Consider the following 21,339-nt stretch of genomic DNA (forward strand, 5'->3'; position numbering starts at 1 on the left):
TCAAGTGTTGTAAGGATTATAATCACATATCCATCCACACCCAATTTGGTCCAGCATGAGAAAGCATTTCTAGCATGATCTCTTCATTCCTCTTTCAAGGTTCATAAGAGATCCAAGTATGAATAGTTTCTTTTCCAAGATAACTACCCAATTGGATGAAGATCGAAAGCTCTCTAGTAAAATCAAGAGGAAAGAAAGAAGAAGAAGAATAAGAACTACACTTAATCCATTGAATCACAATAGAGCTCTCTAACCCAATGTAAAGAGTTAGTTGATCATTGCTCTACAAAAATAGAAAAGAAAGAAAGTGCAAAAAAGTAAAGATGAAGATAAAAACTGAAAATAAAACTTTAAAATTCATAAATGAAAAGTACAAAGAAAGAAAAGGAAAAGTGTGTGAGGAGAGGGAGTCCGAAGACCCCTCTTCAATCTCCTAATTCCCCAATTTCTAGCCTTCTGATTTGTAAAAACTAAGGCCTTTATATAGGCTCTCCTAAATTACAAAATGAAATTAAAAACAAATTACAATAAAATGAAAATTCCTATTCTAGATTCTTCTTGTGGCCTTGATTGGTTGACACTTGTGGGCTTGCTTGCTTGAGCTTTGAAGTGGACTTGAGAGAGAAGTGAGTCAAGTTGAGGTCCAGGTGCTAAAGTTAGTGCTAAAGTTAGCCACACTAACGCTACAAGTGTGGCGTTAGTGCTAAAGTTATTGTGGCTAACGTTGCACTTGCTGCCCAGTTGGTGTTTTTGGGGCTTAAAAAATTCCTCTTGTTTGAGCTCCAATTTCATGCCCACTATAGAGTATTATATATCGTTGGAAACGTCTAAATGTCAGCTTTCTAACGCAATTGGAATCACCTCAATTGGACCTCCGTAGCTCAAGTTATGCGCCTTTGAAGTGGACATGGTCGCTGACATAGTTGCTAGCGTTAATGGAAAACTTGAGTGCCAATAACGCTATCGATCAGGGCTTCATTATTGCCAGTTTCTGAAGCTCAAACTTAGTGTCCACCCCATACTATTATATATTGTTGGAAAGCCCTTGGTGGCTACTTTCCAATGCCTTTGGAAGCGCATCATTTGGAGCTCTACAACTCGAGTTATACTTCTTGGAAGGTGAAGAGGTCAGTTGGCCTTAATACAGGTTGATACCATGTTCATCATTGCACTTTCGGGGCAGGTTTTCTCCCTCAAATCTAGTGTCAACCATGTAGTGCCATATATTCTTGGAAAACTCTGGAATCCTACTTTCCAATGCCACTGGAATCACCTCATTTGTAGTTTTGTGGCTCAAGTTATGCGTGTTTGAAGAAGGCATGGTCAGGCTGCCAGGTGGGACTTTTGCCTGCGTTAACTTCTACGTTAACTAAGTTAACGTGGGAGTTAACGTGGCTCATTGTGGCTTGTGTTGGCTCCTTTCAACGTTAGTGACAATGTTTGGTATCACTAACGTTGTCGACAACCTTTCTTCTTCACGCTAACTTCCACGTTAACTAGGTTAACGTGGGAGTTAATGTGACTTCTTGGGGATAGTGTGTGTTCATCTCAACGTTAGTGACAATGTTTGGTGTCACTAACGTTGTCGACCACCTAGTTTCTTCACGTTAGCTTCCAAGTTAACTAGGTTAACGTGGGAGTTAACGTGGCTTCTTGTGACTTGGCCAACGTTAGTGAGAAAGTTGAATGACACTAACGTTGGCGTCCCCCTTTTCTTATTAACGTTAGAGGCCACGTTAACTAAGTTAACGTGGCAACTAACGTGGCCACTTATGAGGTTGGTCCAACGTTAGTGATAATGTTAAGTGTCACTAACGTTGGCTCCATTTCCTTTCTTCAAAGTTAATGCCACTAACTTTTCTCACTAACGTTAGGACTTTCCTTCCTTCCACGTTAGTGCCCACGTTAGTGTAACTAACGTAGCCACTAACGTGGCTTCTTCTCTTCTTCTTTTGGCCTGAAATCAATCAAACAAAGTGCATCAAAGTCTTGCTCTTAATCATGGGATCATGCATCATCCAATTTATCATATAATTCATGCAAAATTCTCATGAAATCATGTAAAGTGCACAATGTATGCTTGAATCAAGATGTAAGTGAATATCTACCCAAAACTAGCTTATTTCCTAAGAAAATGCATGAAACTACCTTAAAAACAGTAAAGAAAAGGTCAGTGAAACTGGCCAAAATGCCCTGGCATCAGTTTCTTATCTTTTTCAAAACTACCTAACTAACTCTCTCTCTCTCTAATTTTCGAAAATATCTCCCTCTTTTTTTAAAATTTCTTTTTAATTAACTAATTATCTTAATTTTTGATTTTAATTTTCGAAAATTACTAACCTTTTTCAAAAACTATTTTTGAAAATCACTAACTCTTTTTCAAAAATAATTTTCGAAAATTCTCTCCCTCTCTCATTTCCTTCTATTTATTTATTTATCTACTAACACTTCTCTTCATCCCACATCTCTGATCTCCTCACCCTTGTGTTTCTTTCCTTACATTCCATTCTTCTCTTCTTCTTTTCTTCTACTCACACAGGGACCTCTATACTATGGTAAAAAGGATCCCTATTATTATTATTTTTCTGTTCCCTCTTTTTCATATGAGCAGGAGCAAAGACAAGAATATTCTTGTTGAAGCAGAGCCAGAACCTGAAAGGACTCTGAAGAGGAAACTAAGAGAAGCTAAATTACAACAATCCAGCAAGCACCTTTCAGAAATTTTCGAACAAGAAGAGGAGATGGCAGCCAAAAATAATAATAATGCAAGGAGGATGCTTGGTGACTTTACTGCACCTAATTCCAATTTACATGGAAGAAGCATCTCCATTCCTGCCATTGGAGAAAACAATTTTGAGCTGAAACCTCAATTAGTTTCTCTGATGCAGCAGAACTGCAAGTTTCATGGACTTCCATCTGAAGATCCTTTTCAGTTCTTAACTGAATTCTTGCAGATATGTGATACTGTTAAGACTAATGGAGTAGATCTTGAAGTCTACAGGCTCATGCTTTTCCCTTTTTCTGTAAGAGACAGAGCTAGAGTATGGTTGGACTCTCAACCTAAGGATACCCTGAACTCTTGGGATAAGCTGGTCAAGGCTTTCTTAGCCAAGTTCTTTCCTCCTCAAAAGCTGAGTAAGCTTAGAGTGGATGTTCAAACCTTCAGACAAAAAGAAGGTGAATCCCTCTATGAAGCTTGGGAGAGATACAAAGGACTGACCAAAAAGTGTCCTTCTGACATCCTTTCAGAATGGACCATCCTGGATATATTCTATGATGGTCTATCTGAATTGGCTAAAATGTCATTGGATACTTCTGCAGGTGGATCCATTCACTTAAAGAAAACGCCTGCAGAAGCTCAAGAACTCATTGACATGGTTGCTAATAACCAGTTCATGTACACTTCTGAGAGGAATCCTGTGAGTAATGGGACGCCTATGAAGAAGGGAGTTCTTGAAATTGATACTCTGAATGCCATACTGCCTCAGAATAAAATATTGACTCAGTAAGTCAATATGATTTCTCAGAGTCTGAATGTAATGCAAGCTGTATCCAACAGTACTCAACAGGCATCTTCTGAAGAAGAAGCTTATGATCCTAAAAACCCTGCAATAGCAAAGGTGAATTACATGGGTGAACCTTATGGAAACACCTATAACCCCTCATGGAGAAATCACCCAAATCTCTCATGGAAGGATCAACAAAAGCCTCAACAAGGCTTTAATAATAGTGGAAGAAATAGGTTTAACAATAGTAAACCTTTTCCATCATCCACTCAGCAACAGACAGAGAATTCTGAACAAAATACCTCTAATTTAGCAAACTTAGTCTCTGATCTATCTAAGGCCACTGTAAGTTTCATGAATGAAACAAGGTCCTCCATTAGAAATTTGGAGGCACAAGTGGGCCAGCTGAGTAAAAGGATCATAAAAATCCCTCCTAGTACTCTCCCAAGCAATACAGAAGAAAATCCAAAAGGAGAGTGCAAGGCCATTGAATTAATTACCATGGCCGAACCTGTAAGGGAGGGAGAGGACGTAAATCCCAGTGAGGAAGACCTCCTGGGACGTCCAGTGATCAATAAGGAGTTTCCCTTTGAGGAACCAAAGGAATCTGAAACTCATCTAGAGACCATAGAGATTTCATTGAACTTCCATATGCCCTTCATGAGCTCTGACGAGTATTCATCTTCTGAAGAGAATGAGGATGTTAATGAAAAGCAAGTTACCAAGTACCTTGGTGCAATCATGAAGCTGAATGCCAAATTATTTGGTATTGAGACTTGGGAAGATGAACCTCCCTTGTTCACTAATGAACTGAGTGATCTGGATCAACTGACATTGCCTCAGAAGAAACAGGATCCTGAAAAGTTCATAATACCTTGTACCATAGGCACCATGATATTTGAAAAAGCTCTGTGTGACCTTGGTTCAGGGATAAACCTCATGCCCCTCTCTGTAATAGAGAAACTAGGAATCTTTGGGGTGCAAGCTACTAAAATCTCATTAGAGATGGCAGACAATTCAAGAAAACAGGCTTATGAACAAGTAGAGAACGTGTTAGTAAAGGTTGAAGGCCTTTACATCCCTGCTGATTTCATAGTCCTAGATACTGGGAAGGATGAAGATGAATTCATCATCCTTGGAAGACCCTTCCTAGCCACAGCAAGAGCTGTAATTGATGTTGACAGAGGTGAACTAGTCCTTCAATTGAATGAGGACTCCCTTGAGTTTAAAACTCAAGGACATCCTTCTGTAAACATGGAAAGGAAGCATGAAAAGCTTCTCTCAAAATAGAGTCAACCAGAGCCTCCACAGTCAAACTCTAAGTTTGGTGTTGTACTTCCATATCCAAACTCTACGTTTGGTGTTGGGAAGTCTCAACAATGCTCTGAACATCTGTGAGGCTCCATGAGAGCTCACTATCAAGCTATTGACATTAAAGAAGCGCTTGTTGGGAGGCAACCCAATTTTTATTTAATTATATTTTTATTAGTTATATGTCTTTGTAGGTACATGATCATGTGGAGTCACAAAATAAATAAAAAAATTGAAAACGGAATCAAAAACAGCAGAAGAAAAATCACACCCTGGAGGAAGACCTTACTGGCGTTTAAACGCCAGTAAGAAGCATCTGGCTGGTGTTCAACGCCAGAACAGAGCATGGTTCTGGCGCTAAACGCCCAAAATGGGCAGCATCTGGGCGTTTGAACGCCAGAATTGCACCCTGGAGAAGAGCTGGCGCTGAACGCCCAGAACAAGCATGGTTCTGGCGTTCAACGCCAGAAATGGGTAACAAATGGGCATTCAACGCCCAGAACAAGCACCAATCTGGCACTGAATGCCCAGAGTTGTGTGCAAGGGCATTTTGCATGCCTAATTTGGTGCAAGGTTGTAAATCCTTGAATACCTCAGGATCTGTGGACCCCACAGGATCACCTCAAGATCTGTAGACCCCACAGGATTCCCATCTACCTCCACTCACTTCTTCTCACCCCTCTTTTACACCATCCCATAAACACTCTTCCCCAAAACTCTTCACCAATTAGCTCAATCTCTCTTCCCTATCACTACTTTACCACTCACATCCATACACCCCACCTACCTTAAAAATTCAAAGTCTCTTTCCCACCCAATCCCACCCATATGACCGAATACACACATCTCTCCATCTCCTCCATATCTTCTTCTTCTTCATGTATTCTTTCTTCTCTTGCTCGAGGGCGAGCAATATTCTAAGTTTGTTGTGGTAAAAGCATAAGCTTTTTGTTTTTCCATTACCATTAATGGCACCTAAGGCTAGAGAAACCTCAAGAAGAGGAAAGGGAAGACAATTGCTTCCACCTCTGAGCCATGGGAGATGAAAAGATTCATCTCACAAGCCCATCACTAAGAAAAGGATGGAGCAAACAAGAGTGCACATTCATGGATCTCAACAGTCACATGAAGAAGCTCATCATCAAGAAACCCCTGAGATACCTCACGGGATGCACTTTCCTCCACAGAATTTTTGGGAGCAAATCAACACCTCCCTAGGAGAATTTAGTTCCAACACGGGACAACTAAGGGTGGAACATCAAGAGCACTCCATCATCCTTCATGAAATAAGAGAAGATCAAAAAGCAATGAGGGAGGAGCAACAAAGACAAGAAGAGACATAGAAGAGCTCAAGAACATCATTGGTTCCTCAAGAAGGAAATGCCACCATCACTAAGGTGGATTCATTCCTTGTTCTTACATTCTCTGTGCAACTATGTTTGTGTCTTTATTACATGATCATTAGTATTTAGCAACTATGTCTTAAAGTTATGAATGTCCTATGAATTCATCACCTCTCTTAAATGAAAATTGTTTTAATTCAAAAGAACAAGAAGTACATGAGTTTCGAATTTATCCTTGAACTTAGTTTAATTATATTGATGTGGTGACAATGCTTCTTGTTTTCTGAATGAATGCTTGAACAGTGCATATGTCTTTTGAAGTTATTGTTTAAGAATGTTAAATATGTTGGCTCTTGAAAGAATGATGACAAGGAGACATGTTATTTGATAATCTGAAAAATCATAAAAATGATTCTTGAAGCAAGAAAAAGTAGCAAAGAACAAAGCTTGCAGAAAAAAATAGCGAGAAAAAAAATAGTAAAAAAAAAGAGAAAAAGCAAGCAGAAAAAGCCAAAAGCTCTTAAAACCAAGAGGCAAGAGCAAAAAGCCAATAACCCTTAAAACCAAAAGGCAAGGGTAAATAAAAAGGATCCCAAGGCTTTGAGCATCAGTGGATAGGAGGGCCTAAAGGAATAAAATCCTGGCCTAAGCGGCTAAACCAAGCTGTCCCTAACCATGTGCTTGTGGCGTGAAGGTGTCAAGTGAAAACTTGAGACTGAGCGGTTAAAGTCAAGGTCCAAAGCAAAAGAAGAGTGTGCTTAAGAACTCTGGACACCTCTAATTGGGGACTTTAGCAAAGCTGAGTCACAATCTAAAAAGGTTCACCCAATTATGTGTCTGTGGCATTTATGTATCCGGTGGTAATACTGGAAAACAAAGTGCTTAGGGTCACGGCCAAGACTCATAAAATAGCTGTGTTCAAAAATCATCATACTGAACTAGGAGAATCAATAACACTATCTAAACTCTGAGTTTCTATAGATTCCAATCATTCTGAACTTCAATGAATAAAGCGAGATGCCAAAACTATTCAAGAGGCAAAAAGCTACAAGTCCCGCTCATCTGATTGGAGCTATGTTTCATTGATAGTTTGGAATTTATAGTATATTCTCTTCTTTTTATCCTATTTGATTTTCAGTTGCTTGGGGACAAGCAACAATTTAAGTTTGGTGTTGTGATGAGCGGATAATTTATACGCTTTTTGGCATTGTTTTTAGTATGTTTTTAGTAGAATCTAGTTACTTTTAGGGATGTTTTCATTAGTTTTTATGTTAAATTCACATTTCTGGACTTTACTATGAGTTTGTGTGTTTTTCTGTGATTTCAGATATTTTATGACTGAAATTGAGGGACTTGAGCAAAAATCAGATTCAGAGGTTGAAGAAGGACTGCTGATGCTGTTGGATTCTGACCTCCCTGCACTCAAAGTGGATTTTCTGGAGCTACAGAACTCAAAATGGCGCGCTTCCAATTGCGTTGGAAAGTAGACATCCAGGGCTTTCCAGAAATATATAATAGTCTATACTTTGGCCAAGTTTAGACGACGTAAAAGGGCGTTGAACGCCAGTTCTATGCTGCTATCTGGAGTTAAACGCCAGAAACATGTCACAAACCAGAGTTGAACGCCAGAAATACGTTACAACCTGGAATTCAACTCCAGAAAGAGCCTCTGTACGTGTAACATTCAAGCTCAGCCCAAGCACACACCAAATGGGTCCCGGAAGTGGATTTATGCATCAATTACTTATTTCTGTAAACCCTAGTAGCTAGTTTATTATAAATAGAACATTTTACTATTGTATTTGACATCTTGAGACGTCTGGTTCTTAGATCATGGGGGCTGGCCATTCGGCCATGCCTGAACCTTTCGCTTGTGTATTTTCAAACGGTAGAGTTTCTGCACTCCATAGATTAAGGTGTGGAGCTCTGCTGTTCCTCAAAGATTAATGCAAAGTACTACTGTTTTTCTATTCAATTCAACTTATTCCGCTTCTAAGATATTTATTCGCACTTCAACCTGAATGTGATGAACGTGACAATCATCATCGTTCCCTATGAACGCGTTCCTCAAAGATTATACAAAGTACTACCTTAGATTGAATGAGTATCTGTTGGATCTTTTAATCAGAATCTTCGTGGTATAAGCTAGATTGATGGCGGCATTCATGAGAGTCCGGAAAGTCTAAACCTTGTCTGTGGTATTCCGAGTAGGACTCTGGGATTGAATGACTGTGACGAACTTCAAACTCGCGAGTGCTGGGCGTAGTGATAGACGCAAAAGGAGGGTGAATCCTATTCTAGTATGATCGAGAACCTCAGATGATTAGCCGTGCTGTGACAGAGCATTTGGACCATTTTCACAAGAGGATAGGATGCAGCCATTGACAAGGGTGATGCCTCCAGACGATTAGCCATGCAGTGACAGCGCATCGGACTATTTTTCAGAGAGGATAAAAAGTAGCCATTGACAACGGTGATGTCCTTACATAAAGCCAGCCATGGAAAGGAGTAAGACTGATTGGATAAAGACAGCGGGAAAGCAGAGATTCAAAGGAACGAAAGCATCTCTATACGCTTATTTGAAATTCTCACCAATGAATTACATAAGTGTTTCTATCCTTATTTTCTTTCTATTTATTATTTATGTTCGAAAACTCCATAACTGTTTTATATCCGCCTGACTGAGATTTACAAGGTGACCATAGCTTGCTTCATACCAACAATCTCCGTGGGATCGACCCTTACTCAAGTAAGGTTTATTACTTGGACGACCCAGTGCACTTGCTGGTTAGTTGTATCGAAGTTGTGAATGAAAAACAATTTATTAAAACGTGCGTACAGAGTTTTTGATGCCGTTGCCTGAGATCACAATTTCGTGCACCGCTCTCACAACCCCCAATCCCCTTATAGCAAATAATAGCCACTTAATTGCAACTCCTAGGGAAGAAGTCCCGGGAGCTAAATACTCTTGCTTTATATTTGGTTTGAATTTATTATTTGATCTTGAGAATTCCTCGTTGGTTTGGACTATACTACCAATGAATTGATGCTTGTCTTTGATTGATTCCAAACTATGCAAGAATTCTCATTGTCAAATTTGACGCCGTTGCTGGGGAGTTGTAATGGTGCTTGTTATTGGCAATTGTAAATATGTCAATATGTAAATAGATTATTTTTGGTTGAGTGTACATATGTTGCTTGCTTGTTTTTGTTATTGTAAATATGTTATGTAAATAGTTGTTTTTAATTGATTGCTTGTTTTTGCTAAGTCTTAGGAGTTTATTTTATTTGTTCTTATTACCTTTGGTTTTTATTTCCTTTTTGTCCTATGAATTCTCACCCATTACATTGTGAGTTTTGTGCTATTGTGCTATAGAAATTGGGAATTTCAATTGCTTGTTACCTACATTGAATGAAAAGAATTGACAATAAGATATGGGTGCACAAGCTTTGGGAGCCTCAAAAGCCTTGGAGAATACAAGCTTGGGTGGTATTTCAAGGAGGTTTGATGAGAGCTCTCCATAAGTCCAACTTAAGGACAATAAACCAAAGTGCTAGGTGGAAGACACCCCACCATGGTAACATTGTTCTTACCCATTTTCTTGTAGATAATTTTTGTTTATTGCATTTTTGCTTATTTTGGTTTGCTTAGGATTAGTTTAATTTTGAGTTTAGTAGGTAAATTTGCATGTGGGTCATGAAATTTTGGATATTAGAATGTTTTTGGGGTTGAGCTTTCATTGAACTAAGGCTTGGTACCTTAGAATTTTGAAGAAAACTTTTGTGAAACAGGGCATCTGTACGTGCGCACGATGCTGTGCGTGCGCATAAAACTGCATTTTTTGCCACCTGTGCGGCCACACAAGCTTGTGCGTCTGCACACTCCTTGACATGCCCTCTGGTCACAGCGCCAGCACAGCCCGTGCGTGCGCGCTACCCTGTTTTTCTTTACCTGTGCGTGCGCACCAAGATGTGCGTCCGCACGTGTCTCCCTTCTTGCATAATCTTTTCGGGCGCATAGACGTGTACGTCCGCACACAATTGATAGCCCCTCTGGTGGGAGCGAAGGAACAACTTGTGCGCATGAACCCCTTCTATTTTTGATTCTGTGCGTGCGCACGGACCTGTGTGTGCATGCACACATGACCCTGCCCTACATGTTTAAAAAAAAATCAAAAATTCTTCTGTGCGTGCACACACCCTTGTGCGCACGCACACTTCTTACTCCCTCTTCTGCGAGGATTGCTCGCATAGAGTGTGCGAGTGCACACCTTCCTTTTTCCTCATAGTGTGCGTATGCACACGTGTCTGTGCGTATGCATGACCCTGTTTTCTCACTTTTATGCTTCTTTTTTCCTCTTCATTCTCTCTACTTCTTTCCTTCTTTTCTCTTCCTCTATCTTCTCCCCCTTTCACCCTATTTTATGCTTTTTCATGTCTATTTTGTTTGCATTTCGTTTTCATTTTAGTAATTTCATTAGTTTTGCTTTACTTACTTGTTAAGTGAATAAATTGCAAGTGTTGCTTAATTTTGATAGGGTTGCTTCTTGCTTGAAACTTACACCAATGCCCTTATACTTTGCCTTAACTTACCAAGTACCTAGTGGGTTTGGCTACTCATATTTTGATTGTACCACTAGGATAAATTATATAAGTGCATTGAATCAAGTGATTTGAGTTGAAATTCATCACATGCCCGGTACTTGTTCCTTGTTAATGCTTTGCATTTGTTTGAGTGACTTGACTTGATTTTTTATCAAGCTTATCACTTTTTGTAACAAGTACCTTTCCATGTGACTTTTTCATTATGTTTCATGATGAATAAGGAGTTTCCGTTTATTATGGGATTGGTTGTTGTTTATTGTGCTATTTTATATCAATCTTGCACTTTCACCTGCACAAATTCAATAACCAATATCAAATAATCAATTTACTTTTGTGGTTATTGATGGGACACTCGAGAGGATGCTATGTCGGTAAAGATTTTCTCAATAAAGTTGCGTTGCAAGTATAGCTCTACGGTTAACAAGCCTCGAGGATCAAATTTAGAGAGGAATTTGGTTGTCACAAGTTCAACCCCAATAAAAATATCCGAAGTATTCAAACCTCGGGTCATCTCACAAGGAATGGGCAAACATGTGCTTCAATATTGGTTAGAATTCCGGGGTTGCAAGTCATGAGCAAGAAAATAAAATGGGAATGTTAACAAGAAAGTAATCTTAAATGCAAGAAATTAATTCACATAACTAAGCAAGACATGAGCAATTCCAAACTAACAAGTAACATTCAATATGATTCAATTCTAACTAAACAAGTAACTATAACTAAGTCAAGTAATTAAGAATTTTGAGTTTTCAAATATGAATGATAACATCAACTCTTGGCTAAGCATGGGAATTGGGGTCACCATCCTAGTCTAATAACCGTATATTGATAATTATGAGGAACCAAACTCATTAAGTCTACTTTTATACTTGAAGTACGTCAAATGGTTTGGTCAACATCAACCCATAAGTTCTAACCTCACTACTAATTGACTTAATAGAAGGTTAGCGTCAATGGTTATCAAATTGACCACTAAGGTCTCCCAAATCATCAAATCCATTAGACCCAATGACTCAGGTTTACCCAATTCCCTTAGCCTAGGCCAAGAGTGAAAGGAACTACTCCATAATCAAGGTAAACAATTCATCAAACACTTGGTAAGAATTAATAAAAGATATGTTCAAATTGCAATTAAATTGAAATTAACAATACCCACTAATAATTATCAACATACAATCATCCAAACAACACAATTAATCATAGAAATCATCAATATAACATCAACAAGTCAAGATTCACAATATTCATGAAATGGGTATAAAATGACAATTGACAAGAATTCATAAAACTAACAAAAGATCTAAGCAAAATTATACTAAGGAATTCAAATTAAACTATCAAAACTAGTAATTAACAAGATCCAATTCACAATTCAACAAGGGAAGATCAAATTAAAACTAGATCTAGAGAGGAACAAGGGTTTCTCTCTCTAGAAGAACAAAGAACGAAAAACTAGCTAAAATTGTGTCTTAGTGTAAAATGAATGATCCCCCCTTTCCCCCTAGCATCCTTGGGTCTTTTCCATGCAGAAACAGCTTGAAATTAGGCCTCATGAGCCTCAGAAATTGCCAGGTACAATTTCCTTTAATGAGGTCACGTGCAGCTTCCCGCGCGTGCGCGCTATGCGTGCGCGCACGCCGATTACCTTTGTGATCCACACGTGTGCGCCAGGTGCGCGTGCGCATCGATAGGAATCTTCTGATCCACGCGGATGCGTCCATCTTTGCGCGCCGCTTCCAGCCATCCTCATCCACGCGTGCGCGTGGAGTGCACGTGCGCGCCAATGCTGATTTTCCCAAAAATTTAATTCTTCATGTTCCCTCCTTTTGTGCATGCTTTATTTCTCTCTTCTAGGTCATTTCTACCCTATAATTTCTGAAATTACTCAACAAATACATCACGGCATCGAATGACAATAGAAGAGGATTAAAATATGGCAATTTTAAGGCAAAACAAGCATGTTTTTCATCATGTAGCAATATTAGGAGGTGAACACAAAACCATGCATTTCTTGTGAATAAGTGTAAGAAATATTGACAAAACCCCTCAAATTCTACACAATATAAACCACAAAATTGGGGTTTATCAAATCTCTCCACACTTAAACCAAGCATGTCCTCATGCTTAGAATAAAAAGACCAAAGATTATGGTGAGAAAGGGTTTATGAAATGCAAACTACCTAAGCGAATGCATGCAACTAATGTAAAATCATCTACCTACTTGGTCAAGGGTAAATCTATCCTCCAAGAACACATGTGAACATATGGGGTGAAAATAGTACGTAGCTCATGACTCCTACCAAATTGAACATCACTAAGGGGTGCATATAACTCGCTAAATGAACGCTTGTGAAAGCCGGGTACAAAGAATTCAGCATCGAACCCTCACCAGAAGTGTATCCGCTCTATTCGCTCAAGTGTATAGGGTTCGTCACTCAATCTTCTCCTAATCATGCTTTCCAAGATTTGTCTTTCATCTAACAATCAACAATTACTTAATGCATGCTTACAAGTATCATGAGGTCTTATTCATGGGTTGTATTGGGGCTAGGGTGAAAATAAGGATGTATATGGCCAAGTGAGCTTAAAATTTGAGTCCTTGATTAACCTAGGATCCCACTAGACACATAGAACAACCTATACAACTATAATACATTACCTAGCTACCCTTGTGTTTCACTTTTTACATACTCATGCATTCTTTTCAATTCACATTCCATATGCATTGTTTTCTTCATCACCTTGTCTTGGGGTTTCTTTGTCCCCTTTTATTGCTTTTTTTTATGATCCCTTTTTTTTTGGGGCTTTATGTACAAAAGTTTCAATGCATATAGTTCAATCATTCAATACATGAGCATGTTCCCAAATCCTAGAATTTCAATTACACTACAATTATACACCTATATATCTACCCAAATTTCCCAAGTATACCCTCCCAATTGAATGACACACATGATGCACGGAAACTTGTCCTTTAACAAATCTCCTTCGGTAAGTATACCAAATTGTCGTCAAGTAAAAACTCACAATAGAGTGAGGTCGAATCCCACAGGGATTGATTGGTCAAGCAACTTTAATTGGAAGAATGCTCTAGTTGAGCTAAGCAGAAATTGGGTTGAGAATTGCAGAAAATTGAATGGCGGAAAAGTAAATTGCAGAAAATAAATGACGGAAGGTAAATTGTAGAATCTTAAATGGGGAAGGGGAGTTTAGCATGAAAGTAAATAGCAGAAAGTAAAGAGAATGAGTAAGATCAGAAATGGGGAGTTCATTGGTCTTAGGAGATGTTGCATTCTCCGGATGAAGTTCATTTTCATCTCTTCCTCAATCAATGCATTCATTGATCTCCTTGGCAATCTTAAGTGATTGAATTCCAATTCCTTGGTAATTCAATCTCTCAAATCAGATCAATAGCCAATTCCTTGGTCTAATTGCTCATGAGAAGAGATGAAGTGTGGTCACTGTTTATACCACATGTATTTCCAAATCAAAGTATTGGGAGAATTATATGTCACTATATCTGCCCAAATCCCAATTTGGTCCAACATGAGAAAGCAATTCTAGCATGATCTCTTCATTCCTCTTCTAAGGTTCAGAAGAGATCCAAGTATGAATAGTTTCTTTTCCAAGATGACTACTCAATTGGATGAAGACTGAAAGCTTTCTAGTAAAATCAAGAGAAAAGAGAGAAGAAGGATAATGAAAGCTATTATTGATCCATCAAATTACAGCAGAGCTCCCTAACCCAATGAAAGGGGTTTAGTTGTTCATAGCTCTGGGAATGAAAAGCATAGATGGAGAGTACATTCTAAAAGTTGCAGAGAAAGTAAAATATAGAGAGTAATTCTAATAATGCCAAAAGCTCCTTTCTAGTTCAAAGCTCTCCCTATTTATACTATTCTTCTGATCTTCTAGTTGGCTCTTTACGTCTTGGATATGGGCCTTTGGATCTTGAGTTGAAGCAGTTATCTTCTTCAGTGGGCTTAGCTTTACTTGCAGAGAGAAAGTGTGAAGTAGGCAGGGATTCTAGCTTAGGACGTTAGTGGCGTTAACGTTAAGTGAAAGTGTGGGTTCGAGAACATTAGTGACAATCACCTTTTTCACTAACGTTTCTCACCCAAGAATGGTCCACGTTAACTTCAACATTAGTGGCACCAACGTGACCACTAACGTTGCCTCTTGGTCCTTCGCACACGTTATTAGGACTTACTTTTTCCAATAACGTTGAGAAGCCTCCTTTCTCCCTACGTTAGAGTTCACGTTAGTGTGGCTAACGTGACCTTTAACGTAGGTTTGCCACATCTTCGAGAACGTTAGTGACACTTACCTTTGTCACTAACGTTCCAAAATGCCCCTACTTCCCACGTTAGAGTTCATGTTAACTAGGTTAACGTGGCTTCTAACGTGGTATTGCTAGCCATCTCCAACGTTAGTGACAAAGGTGAGTGTCACTAACGTTGGCTCATCATCCCTTTTACTCACGTTAGCTTCCACGTTAATGTAGTTAACGTGGGAGTTAACGTGGCTCATAGTGGCTCATTCCAACGTTAGTGACAAAGGTGAGTGTCACTAACGTTGGCGATTCTTTGCTCCCTCCATGTTAGAGTCCACGTTAACTGAGTTAATGATGCGCATAAACTTGTTATGCTACGATTTAGGAAATTGCACGATCGGCAAAATTCCTTCCGGCAAGTGCACCGGTTATCGTCAAGTAAAAACTCACAATAGAGTGAGGTCGAATCCCACAAGGATTGGTTGAGTGAGCAATTCGGATTAGAAGTATGTTCTAGTTGAGCAGAATCACGATTTAGATGAGAATTGCGGAATGTAAAATTGCATGAATTAAAGAGCGAGAAGCTAAATTGCTGAAATTAAAAGGGATGGGGGTGATTGCATGAATTTAATTGCAGAATGTAAAGAGAAAGTGGTAAATCAGAAATGGGGAGTTCATTGGGTGTTAGGAGATATTGAGATCTCCGAATCAAAACAACTTTCATCCCTTCCTCAACCAATGCATTCATTGAATTTTGCTTGGCAATCTTATATGATTGGATCCCAATCCCTTGGCTCACCAATTCTCTCTAAAAACAAACAAATTCCCAATCCCTTGGTTTATATGTTCATAAGAAGAGATGATGCTCGATCACTGATTATACCACACAGTTTCATGAACCACAATTTGGTAGGATTACATGTCACAATATCCATCCAAACCGGAATCCAATTCACTGTGAGAAAGCTTCTCTAGCATGAATCCTCCATTCCTTTCCCAAGGTTCCGAAGGATTCCAATTATGGGTAGTTTCTTTTCCAAGACAACTACCCAATGGAATTAGATCGAGAAGCTTTCTAACAAAATTCAAGAGAAAAGATTGAAGAAGAAGATAAAACTATTATTGATTCATTGAATTACAATAGAGCTCCCTAACCCAATGAAAGGGGTTTAGTGAGTCATAGCTCTGAATTCAATTACAAAACTAAAAAAAAAATCCGAAGTTCTCCGTGTAAAAAAAAGTTCCTTTTCTAACTTAAATTCTATCCTATTTATACACTTTCTAAATTGAGCTTCTGTTGTGTTTCTTGGGCTTTGAGGCCTTTCCCTGATTTCCTTTTGCTTTGGGTTTATGGTCCATAATCCTGATGAGGCTGTGATCCAATTTTGTAACATTCATTGAGCAAACTTAGTGATAAACAAGTAATGACACAAGACTCAACAAATTGAAGCTCCAGACTCATCAATTCTTCAGGCCCAATCCCATAAACATGATATTCAATTGGGTTTCATACCATAATACGTTTAAGTTAATGTTTGTGCTCAAATGCTAACTTAAACTTCAATATATTTGGCCCAGAAACCCCTTTCAAAAAGTGGCGTTTAAGTTGAAGTTTAAGTTTCAGTTTAAGGTTAAACTGAAACTTAAACGTGGAAATGGAAGAAAGCAACCCAGGAGTGTGAAATGTCGAACACGTTTAAGCTTCAGTTTAAGGTTAAACTGAAGCTTAAACGTGGAAATGAAGAAAGCAACCCTGGAGGAGCAATTGGGTCGAACACGTTTAAGCTTCAGTTTAAGGTTAAACTGAAGCTTAAACGTGGAAATGAGAAAGCAACCCTGGAGGAGAGAAATAGTCGAACACGTTTAAGCTCCAGTTTAAGGTTAAACTGGAGCTTAAACGTGGAAATGCTCCTGGTGCCTTTCTTACTTCTGGCGTTTAACCTCCAGTTTAAGGTTAAACTGGAGGTTAAACGTGGAAATGCTTCCTGGTGAGAAATTGTGTCGAACACGTTTAAGCTCTAGTTTAAGGTTAAACTGGAGCTTAAACGTGGAAATGCTCCCTTGGTGAAATTCTCATTCTGGCGTTTAACTTCCAGTTTAAGGTTAAACTGGAGGTTAAACGCCAGTTCCAGCATTTCTTAGCCTTCATGATTCTGGCGTTTAAGCTCCAGTTTAGGCTTAAACTGGAACCTAAACGCCATTTCCAGCATTATATGGCTTGGTAGTTTAAGTTCCAGTTTAAGCTTAAACTGGAACTTAAACTCCACATGTGATATTCAAGCTTCCTTTATTGATTTTGTTGCTTCCTTGCCTAGCCTCTTCTTCCCTGAAATCATCCAAACAATTGCATCAAAGTCTTGCAAAATTTCATGAGAAATCTTCCATTCATAGCATTCAAGTAATATAACTAAAAACTCATGGAATTTGCATCAAAATCATACTGTTTGGATGGTTCATTGCTTTGTTATTCATTTAACCATTCTTGCTTACTTTCAGCTCAAGAAAATGCATAAAACAACTAAAACTAACAAAAAAAATGCTAGTGAAACTAGCCTAAGATGCCTTGGCATCACAACACCAAACTTAATACTTGCTTGTCCCTAAGCAAGTCCTGAGTTATTTGAGAAGAAAGTATGAAACAGAAAGCAATTACATTGGCTATATTAGCAAGCATTTGAAGTTCATCAAAAGGGTTTTATGCAGAAAGTTGCAGCATCACTTTTTCATTCTTATCAGGTAAGATTATCACTTTTTCATTGCATCCATCAAACACTGCTATGGCCTCTTGTTATTCTTATGTCCTTGGCACTTTTCTCTTCTTTGTTTTTCTTTTCTTTTTCTTAGAGCTCCTTTGTTCCTTGTTTGCTTAGTGTCATGTGTTGCACAAGCCTTTGGCATTTTCTTTTTCTTATCAGTGCACTACACATATCCACTACAGGCATTTTAGTTCACATTTCTTCTTGAGACATTGGTGCCCAGCACCTCTTTGTGTGACTAAATGTTTTGTATTTAGGTTGCTCTTGATAATGGACTTTTGGTTGATAATCCCGGGTTAGTTAACCCAAGTTACCAAGTGTTGAAACACTCCTCAGAACCTATTCATCCAAGCATATCCTTAATACATAAACACCACAGGCATTTGTCTCAGAAGTTCAAACCATTGGTGCCTAGCTTATTTTCTCAATTTTTTTGCTTTTTGGTTGCCCTTTTTCAGTGGCTTTTTCTTCTTCTTTTTCTTTCTTTTTCATGGCCAAAGACATTTATTCATCAAGATCCATAGACAGTTTTCACTTTCTACACAAAAAATGATAATTCTACACTCTATTTCCAGTGATCTGACTAAACAATCAAGCATGCATACCACCACTTTAATTCTACTTGATTTGTCACTAATTGAGCCAAGTTATTTTTGTTCAAACTTTTCTTTTATTTTTGGAAACAGAACAAGCATGGCAAGCATTTGTTTAAGAAGGTGAAGTTATATCCAAACATCTAGGCATTCACTTTATTCAAAGCAATAAACAGATAAACATACTAGAAACTTCACATTCCAGAAAGATTCAACAATTACAGTTTAAACCAGAACAAGCATGCTTTTGTTTGCCCTTTTTAAAGAATTGTCAAGGAACAACACCACCTTGTGAAATTCCTTGTTTTCTCTTTGTTTCCAGGAAACAATTTGATTTCTCCTTCTTCTCCTAGTTGTTGCTTCATGCTTTAAGATCCTTGTTTCCTTTCCTGCAAAGAGTGATGAAGTTGCTTGCTTCTCAAGCACTTGAGTGGTTAGCTCAACTATGTATGGGTAAGTGTCTGAGTCTTAAGTTGGTGTGTGAACACCAAACTTAGTCTCCTACTTACTTCTCTATTCTTTGAATCCTTGAGTTCTCCTTGGAATGAAGTTGCTGCTAAGGATTTTAAGCATTTCTGTGATTGCTTAGAATGGTTGTTCCTTTCATATAATTCAAAGGTTGTTGTGTTCAGTTGATCTTTATGGTGGAACACCAAACTTAGGGTCACACATTCCCCTTTGAATTATTGATCCACGAATTCATTGTTTGGTGTGAAACACCAAACTTAATTCTTTGCAATGCACAGAAACTACTTCACCCTTTTTATTGAAACAAATAAAAGAAACAGCAAGGGAGTATTACCTCAGGTTGGGTTGCCTCCCAACAAGCGCTTCTTTAACGTCACTAGCTTGACGGTTGCCCCTTGTTAGGGTGGATTGTAGTGCTTGATGTCCTCTCCTCTCACTATGAAAACGTCCCCATTTGATTCCTTCATGATTTCCAAATGTTCCATAGAAAGAACTTTCCTGATTGTGAACACTTGAGGGAGCTGGGAAGGAATGTTTTTGAGGCCAGGTGGGATTGGCAGATAATGACTTGATATCACTTTATCTCCCGGAGAGAAACCTTCAGTGGGAATTTTCTTGTTTCTCCACCCTCTTGGCAATTTCTTTACAATTCTTCCCTTTCTCTTGAGGATTTCTTCATTGACCCTTATGCCAGGAGGATCCTTCTGATCTGTTTCTATTGATTCTTGTGGCTTTAACTCTTGCAATTCTTGTTTGCCTTCCAAGGACTGTTTCAGAGTTTCAGCTGCTGGATTGCTTTCCTCCAAACACAGATGGCTACTATCATCCTTAGGCTTTTCAGGTTCTGGTTCAGGCTCAGATGCAGGTTTGAAAACATTGAAAATGATCTGTTCATCATGTATTCTCAAGATTAGCTCTCCTTGTTCTACATCTATAAGCGCTCTAGCAGTGGCTAGAAATGGCCTTCCCAGAATGATAGGGTGTAGGTAGCTTTCCTCCATGTCCAAAATGACAAAGTCTGTGGGGAAGAAATAATTTCCCACTTTCACCAGCACATTTTCAACTACCCCTTCAGCTTGCTTCTGAGTTTTGTCAGCCAGTTGTATGATTACATCAGTGGATCTCACCTCATTCAGTTGTAGCCTCTTCATAAGAGTCAGAGGCATCACATTTATGCTAGCTCCTAGATCACAGAATCCTCTGTCAATTTTTGTTTCCCCTATGATACAGGGGATATGAAAACTTCCTGGGTCTGTTTTCTTAGAGACTATGTCCTTTTTGATGAGGGCACTGCATTCTTTGTTCATTATTACAGTTTGTCCTCCCTTCAAAACTCTTTTCTTGCTCAGCAATTCCTTTAAATACTTGATATGTGTAGGCATCTGCTGGAGAATCTCAAGAAAGGGAATATTGATATGGAGAGACTTAAATGTCTCTAAAAACCTTGAATAGGTTTTCCCTTTTTCACCTCCTCCTAACTTCTGAGGAAATGGTGCTTTTGGTTGGTATGTTTCCAGCATGCCTTTTTGCAGTTCCTTGGCTTGCTCAGTTTCACTTTCCTGCTTAGCTTCTTCCACACCTTCCTTCAAGATTTCTGGCTCCTGTTCTGAGGGTCTGATTCCTTCTTCTTCTGAGACTTCCTTCAATATGGTGATGGCCTTGCATTCTTCCCATCTCACTCCCTTTTGTTCCCCTTTAGGATTCTTTTCTGTGTCACTAGGGAACACTGCAGTTGATTTGGGGGCCTGTTGAGATAGCTCTCCTACTTGAGACTCCATCCTCTTGAGTTTTTCACCATGGTTCCTTAAGGTAGATCTCACATCATCCCTAAAGCTTTTCAACTCACTTATGTCCTGACCCATGTTTGCCAGCATTCCTTCTATCCTGTTTAATTGATCTTGAAATTGTTGGTTCGGATTAGGTTGGGTAGGTTGATTATTTTGGCCATGATATGATGGTTGGGAATAAGTGTTTTGTGTGGCTTGGTATGATCTTTGGTTGGAGTTTTGGTATGTGGACTTGTTATGTTGGTTTTGCTGGTTTCCCCACCCAAAGTTTGGGTGGTTTTTCCAGCCTGGGTTGTAAGTGTTGGAATGTGGATCATATGGTTGCCTTTGTTGATTTCCTACATAATTGGCCTCTTCCCAATCACCTCCTTCAGTGCTTACTTCCTCTTGATCTTGTGTGTGTATTGCAGCCACTTGCTTTGTTTCTAATTTCCTGGTGAGCTCTGCTAGTTGCTTGGCAAACACCTTGTTTTGGGCTAAAATTGTATCAACATGGTTCAGCTCCATGACTCCCTTAGTGTTGTGTCTCTCTGAAGCATAGTAGTACTCATTCTCAGCCACTGTCTCAATCACTTCAATGGCTTCTTCCACAGTCTTTTTCCTGTTCAATGAACCTCCTGATGAATGGTCTACAGCCTTCCTTGATTCATAAGAAAGTCCATCATAGAAAATATGCAATTGCACCCAGTCATGGAAC

At 38.9% G+C, this 21,339-nt stretch overlaps 1 non-coding gene across 1 annotated transcript; it reads right to left on the reverse strand.

The window, feature by feature from the left end:
- Positions 1-3,137: 3,137 nt before the first annotated feature.
- Positions 3,138-3,244, reverse strand: LOC148555508 (small nucleolar RNA R71). Its single transcript, XR_015886873.1, has one exon. It is a non-coding gene; the product is annotated as a small nucleolar RNA R71 (small nucleolar RNA).
- Positions 3,245-21,339: the final 18,095 nt, after the last annotated feature.

The sequence above is a fragment of the Arachis ipaensis genome, chromosome B6 (assembly GCF_059453495.1).
Source record: "Arachis ipaensis isolate K30076 ecotype BB chromosome B6, ASM5945349v1, whole genome shotgun sequence".
NCBI lineage: Eukaryota > Viridiplantae > Streptophyta > Magnoliopsida > Fabales > Fabaceae > Arachis > Arachis ipaensis.